The following is a 7,125-nucleotide window of genomic DNA, read 5'->3' on the forward strand; positions in this document are numbered from 1 at the left end:
AAAACCGCCTCTGGTCTTGAAGAGGGACTATGGAGAAGTATTCATGGACATTTTGTAATACCAAGTGCATTGTTAAAGGTAGCTATTCGTGATGCGCATGGCCCTGACCATTGCGCAAGGGGGGAGGTGATAAAAAGAATACAAAATGTCTGGTGGTCACCTTTCTTAGCGAGTACTGTGGAAAGAGTGTTGCATGAATGTGATGTGTGTGCGCGTCATAATATTAGAAAAAGTTTTTCAGCGCCAATTTCACACATGCCACCGCCGGATGGTCCTTTTCGGCATTTAGTAATGGACCATATTGACATGACGGAACGGATAAGAGGATATAGATACATCCTAGTGGTGATAGACAGATTCAGCCGATGGGTAGAAGCTGTCCCCACTAAAGGACCAGATCAAAAATCGACTGCGAAATTTTTATGTCGCGACATCTTCCCGCGGTTCGGCGTGCCAGATTTTCTTTCGTCGGATAACGGTCCAGCGTTTGTGGCTAATACCATTAGAACAGCGTGTAAAATGTTGGGAATAAATCAAAAGTTTGGCTGTGTCTATCATCCCCAATCACAGGGAATTGTGGAAAAAGCTAACGGAGTGTTAAAATCTAAGTTAGCAAAGATCATTGCTAACAGCCAGTATAGGTTGAACTGGGTAGATGCGTTACCTTTGGCACTAATGGGAATGCGAATGCAAACTAACCGAATGACACATCTAACACCGCATGAAATGCTTACTGGAAGACCAATGCTGGTCCCCTTCTTCAGGGGCCCGTATAAAGGTCCACCACTTGAACAATGTGAAAGAGAATTGACATGTTATTTACAGCAGCTGACTCAAATATACAAGGTTATATCTCAACAGGTCAAAGGAGCAGTGGAGAACAGAGAAGCTGTCATTCCAGAACCGCTCAAGAGTATTGAACCAGGAGACTGGGTCTACCTGAGGGTGTTTAAACGCAAGTGGAATCAACCAAGAAGGGAAGGCCCTTACAAAGTCATTATAGTAACACCTACTGCTTTGAAAGTAGAAGGTAAGACTCTCTGGTATCATTTGAACCACTGCTGCAAAGCAGAGAGACCACCTGGAGCCACAAGTGATCCACAGGAACCAGAAGGGGACGGCCACGCCTCCCCGCAGGGACAGATCCAATCGCAGGGGAATCTAAGGGACGGCCACGCCTCCCTGCAGGACCAGACGCAGCCCGAAGAAATAGTGAAAGAAAGACGTTCTAAGAGACTGGCACTGAAGCAAAATGCAGGAGGAACAAAGACCCTCTGACAATAATGTTAAACTAGAGCAAATTAAAGCAGAAAGCCGAGAAAGACCAAAACAGGCTACTATAACTACATTAAAACAGACACAGAGCGTGATTATATGGAGGAAAAGAGCAGCAGGAAGAAAGCCCAAACATAAATACATTTTATGTAGAGGAGGTGCAGTAGTAGCACTTCTCATATTGATTTACTATATAATAATCTCTAATCATGTTGAAATTAAAACTGGACAACTAACAGCTGATTGTGCACTGGCAGCAGGATTGTTGGCCATTAAACATGAACAAATACCAGCAAATGAAGTAGTTAACCTTACTTATGTGAGAAGCTGTATGTATAATCTAACAGTGGTAAGGATATTTGGACGCTCGATTGTTGAAACCTTGCCAGTTGAAAAAAGATGCCAAATTGACGCAGTAATAAACATGAGGATGAGCTGTGACAATGATCAATGCACTGATCAATTAATGCAAAAATCAATAATGAAACGAGAAACAGCCAAATTAATGACGCTTAAATATGGCCTACGTGAACGACGTGAGACACCAAAAGTAACCTGGACAAAATTAGGAGGGGGAACAAACATGTTCTACCAGTGGATGAAATTTTCAGCTCAGCAAGTAAGTAGTAAAGACTGTATTGCATGTTATAATGCAAATAGGCCATCAAAAATTCTGCCGCTTCCAGGAGCTGATTCAACATTCTGTCAGGAAAAGATGACGTGCTTTGGTTATTGTACAATGAAATTAGCAAGCGGAACTCAGAAAGGGTGGTCTAATGACACGTATATCTGCCCTAGGATATTACCCCATGATTTGGAAATATTAATTCCTCCAAATGCCCTAATAGCTAATACCATGGTTCATCCATTTTGTATTGCGAGAGGAAAACCACTGATCAGAGCGCTGAGAGGAACTGTTATTAAAGATCAAAGAGTTCAGTGCTCCGATGTACGCTTTAACAGTACAAGGACGAAATATAAACAATCCACACTTATTCATTATTGTAACACAACAGAGAAATCAAGTATGCAATGTAAACAAATACAAGAGGATGGTGGCATATGGTATTTGATTCAAAATAATACTCATGTGAATTCTATGGATCTGCCTTCATTGGCAAATGGTACAACACCTTTGGCTGAGATCTTTTGGATATGTGAAGGTAGTGACAAGTTAACTATTACATTATCGCCTGATTGGACTGGTATATGTGCCCCAGTCATGGTGACAAGCCAATTAACAGTGTTGAAACCATCTGTTAATTCAGCTGAAAGAAGTAAAAGAAGTCAGTTTGAAAAGTGGACTAAAGATGAAAAAGTTTACATATCATGGAAACAAGAACCTGAGGGAATGCCTGAAAATGAAGCGGCTATTAGTACTGCATGGATTCGATCTGGTAAGGCAATAGGATGGATACCGATGGTGGGAACAATAGTGAATTCACAGTATATAGCCAGAAACAGTAAGTGGGTAAATTATTTATGGTACAACCAGCAGAGATTTATCAATTGGTCCATAGCCACTGCAGAAGTAACACAGAAACAGTTACATGCTACTTCATTAATGGCCATACAAAATAGATTTGTCATAGATACAATTACAGCGCCCGACCAAGGTGTTTGCAGCTATATTGGGGAAGACTGCTGCACCACAATACCTTTACACACAGGAGAGAATGGTAATTTAACCCGCATGTTGAACATAATGAAAAGCATCAGAAATGAACATGTTGTAAATTCAAACTGGAATACAAAACCTGACATCTTAGAAAAGATTTGGGGAGTGTTGGACAAATTGTCCTGGAAAAAGATTCTGCAAGTAGTGGGAATGGTAATTGGCACACTGATATTAATGATTATTATCGTACTTTGTTGTGTATTCCCCATGATTAAAGTATTGATAAAAAGAGCTACTGGAGTTATAGCTGGACAATATTCAGTGAGAATTGATGAAGAAATTGACCTTGATGTTGTGGAAACTATGCAAATGATTGACGGAGATCAAAATAGTGAAGAAATAGGCTCAGAACTACTAGATGAATAAAATGGGACGGACAAGGGGAAGAAACAAATCAAAATTAGAGAAAGTATATCACGAATGTTTGCAACCAATCTTGAACCAATTGCCCCTAGGAACAATTTTAGTGAAAGAATCAAAGACCTTTATACAATATAGCCGTCAGTCAGTACACTCCGCAACATTTCCATTTATACCAAAACCTTACGAAGTTTGTTTGGAAAAACTAAAATATAAAAATTGGAGAAGTGTTACTTATCAGTTAAATCGAGATCTTACTGTACGTGTGGATGGGCTCGCTTTAACATACAGATATGATGTGATTAATCTGGAGAAGAAATATTGTATGCCGTTGTTCACTAAAGGTAGAATAGAAATTGTGTCAGTGCATTATCAGAACTCACTGTTATTCAGTACTCATGAAATCATGTCAAGATATGGAACAGAAGCTTTTGAGATGTTAATAAAGCCATATAAGATTAGATCTACACTTTATGAGGGATCTTTTATAGTAGCAATAGGAATGAAGGCATTAGAAGAACGGAAGAACTATCAGAATGATTCTGAAAGCTGGAAAGATGAACTAATCAATCTTTATTTGTTGTCCATATAGATTAACATGGCTGACCAAAGTGGAAGTGCCAGGCAGGGAAGTAACGAGGGTGGACAGAACCAGCCCTCCCTGCCTAGCCACTGGCCAAATACTTCACCTTATTTCAATCCAAACCAGAGAATTCAGAGCCAACCAACTAACCAACCAGGTGGCCAAGATCGACACCTCCCACCAAATGCGATGACCACGAGTCCATTCCCGGTGCCAGGATATGCAGAGAATTGGAGTCAACTAGGATACCCGTTTTACAACATCAATGGAGGATGGCTTACGCTGATGCAACGAGAGATGGGGATTGCCCAATCTCAGATGTCACCACACCCATCCGTAGTCAGTGCATCTGATTGGGATAATGGGGGTGAAGGTACATCACATGGCATCGACGTCCAAAGAAGGGTCTCTCAGAGTGAAGGAACCCCTTGTACGGGAGCAATCATACCAACTAGGCCTGAGCCTTCCATCCTGCTTGTAAATACTGCAGGAAGGGTTCAGGATCCTCAGTCTCCTAGTAATCAAGGATGTGTAAAGGAGGCTTATCTGAAGAAGGCACCTTGGGCTAGAGCTCGCCTTGAAGAAGAAACAGATGAGCAAAGATTCAGGAGAATGGAGTGTACTGATTTTAGGGAAGCAGTCAAGACCCTTTCACCTGTATGCAAAGCTTACTTACGTGCAGAGAGGGAGAGGATTATGAAGTTAAAATACAGAGAGAGAGTGAAATGGGGTTTAGAGAAAGAAGAGGATAAGGGTAGACATCGTGTCGCCAAGATTCTTGAATGCTACCACTGTGGCATACTTCATTTTGTCTGAATCATGTAGACAGTTCAAGGTTTGAAGGATGAATAAGTGAAGGAAACATTGCATGCTTTTATATATCTATCTTTTTCACGAGAGCACAATTTCATTTTCTTGTCACTTGAGCACTCTTTTTATTATATTTTGTGTTAAAGGGATTATAATCTTGTAACTAAGTTTTAAGAACCTTGAGGAGAAACATGTAATTGTCATCATTTATCATGTTTTGAAGATTCTCGTATTGTGTGTATTTTATTTTTGGTTTGGGTTTGATGTCTGATGTATTACTTTTATGGACTCTGTCATTATTTTGATTTATGTTGGACTTCCTTCTGTCCCGATTTAGTTAAGGGTGGAATCCATGACTACACGTAGGTTGACATGTTGAATTCATTAATTGGGATTGTTTGTGACTTGGCCAGTCACACAGGGGGGAATGTTGTGGTATTTTTCATCATAAATGACATGAAAGTTTGTAATAGGTTAATGCTGAAAGACAATATTATGCTACTATTAAAAAAGACATATACTCATTATGTATCTATTAGTTTAAGATTTAATGTTGATCATCTTAAATGATCACAAATGATTATATAATGTTTTGTTCTGTATATCTAATTGAAAGGAGTATGTTTTGTGACTTAAAGATCAGCCAACTGCTTATGTGCAGCCAGAGAGAGAGAGGGGTAGATAAGAGGTCAACTAGCAAGCAGGTTCACATTATTATGCAGGGTCTGTGAGGGAAGTTGCCATCCCCTCGTCTCCCAACTGATAGTGTTAGGTCAGTGAGGATGGAGATGAGGGGAATTGGAGCTCTCAGAGAACAGTCGTGGTGAATCGACTTGGGAATAGACCTAGGCCTATATAAGCCTTCAACTTTTGGTAAGGAGTCAGTCACTTAACTACTCCTTGATGCATGTCTTGGGGTTGTGCTTTGCATGAAGCCTGATACTTTGTTACTTTTCTTTTCGAACTTTGTATCTGTAAGTGGCTCGGGTTGAACTTTGTTTGCTTTCTTGTTAAAGAAAATAAAAGACAACTCTACGTCGGATCCATCCTTTCCAGCGAGTTATTTTGAGTCCAGAATTTGTTTTTGGTGTGAGATGTAAGATTAGTTAATTAGCGCATTTTTCTGATCTTCATCAGTGGCCCGACCCAAGTTATTAAATGTTTAATCAGCGCTGATTAAACTTGTAAAGGAATTCTGCTCTGGATCCGATTCTTTCCTTCTATTCTGACTCTTTTAAACAGTGGCCAAACAACAGAACCATTTTATTATACTATATATTTTCCATCTTTGCTGAGCATAAGGTTTGTTCTGAATTAAATAAAAGCCTGTCCCATATAGACGTGTGTCTCTATAGACGGGTCCGCTTGGCGCACACACACACACACCCTCAAAAAAACTATTTGCAGAAGTCCGGGCCGCGAGAACCGGCAGCCTACCTCTCCTATAATCAGCGTGATAATCCAACGGATTTGATCTGTCCCGGAAAATCCATTGTTGTGATAGACTGTTGTGTTGTGTTTTTAGGCCTATCATAAAGTGGATACACCGCAACTCTGTCCGGAGCTTCGCTACTTTTATTTCCGTCTCCTTGGTAACAGTAACCCCTGGTACAAGGATTTCACTGAACATCATAAAACATTACAGCCATAACGCTCTTCTGACTATCTGGGCTCCGGTTACCGGTGAGTCCAGCTTCGTGGTAGCCTACCGGAAAGCCAGGGTTAACCCTGAAGTTACCTCGCTAAACCGGTAATCCTGCTTCGTGGTACAGGCCTCAGGCCTCAGGTGAATTGGTATTTTTTATTGTCACTTTTATCGTTCCCGGGATAAATGCTAGAAATTATCGTGATACATTTTTTAGTCCATATCGCCCATCCCTACTCCACAGTCCACACAGACAAACTGACTCTCACATTCTGACACAACAACAATAACTACAACAACAACAACAACAACAATAGGAATAATAATAATAATAATAATAATAACAATAACAATAACAATTACAATAACAACAATAATAATAATAATGTTGTGTTGACACTCACTCGTCTCAGACTTCAGTTTCTTTCCTTCTGCTCCGTTCAGTCTAACATCGTGTCTGAACAGTTTCACTTTCACCTCCTCCCTCTGCTCTGTGTTTACAGGAAATCACATGGAAAGGGAGGGAGGGGAAGTGACTTTATACAGTAGAGTGGCACCACCTGCTGGGTAACTCCTGGTATTACACCTGTATGGACAGGTGAACTCTGACACCATGAATAAACACCTGGGGCCTCATTTATCATTGTGGATACACCTTTTTTTACGCCATTTTCCCCTCGTTTTGTGCGTACGCACTTTTCTCCGCCAAATTTGGGATCTATCAAGCCAAAACCTGACGGGGAAAAGTGCGGACATTTACACCCATTTTGACCC

At 40.5% G+C, this 7,125-nt stretch overlaps 1 protein-coding gene across 6 annotated transcripts in view; it reads right to left on the bottom strand.

The window, feature by feature from the left end:
• Positions 1-6,828, bottom strand: part of LOC310984208 (protein NLRC3-like) — a 48,792-nt gene extending 41,964 nt beyond the window's left edge. For 5 of the 6 annotated variants that reach the window (XM_083969367.1, XM_083969365.1, XM_083969366.1 and 2 more), the window contains exon 1: positions 6,756-6,776. The gene's annotated coding sequence lies outside the window, so the exon portion shown is untranslated. Of the gene's footprint in view, positions 1-6,755 lie in introns of all 6 variants that reach the window. The other variant, XM_083969363.1, reaches the window with a different exon arrangement.
• Between the last annotated feature and the right edge of the window lie 297 nt (positions 6,829-7,125).

Source organism: Trachurus trachurus (assembly GCF_905171665.1).
Source record: "Trachurus trachurus genome assembly, chromosome: 3".
Taxonomy (NCBI): Eukaryota; Metazoa; Chordata; class Actinopteri; order Carangiformes; family Carangidae; genus Trachurus; species Trachurus trachurus.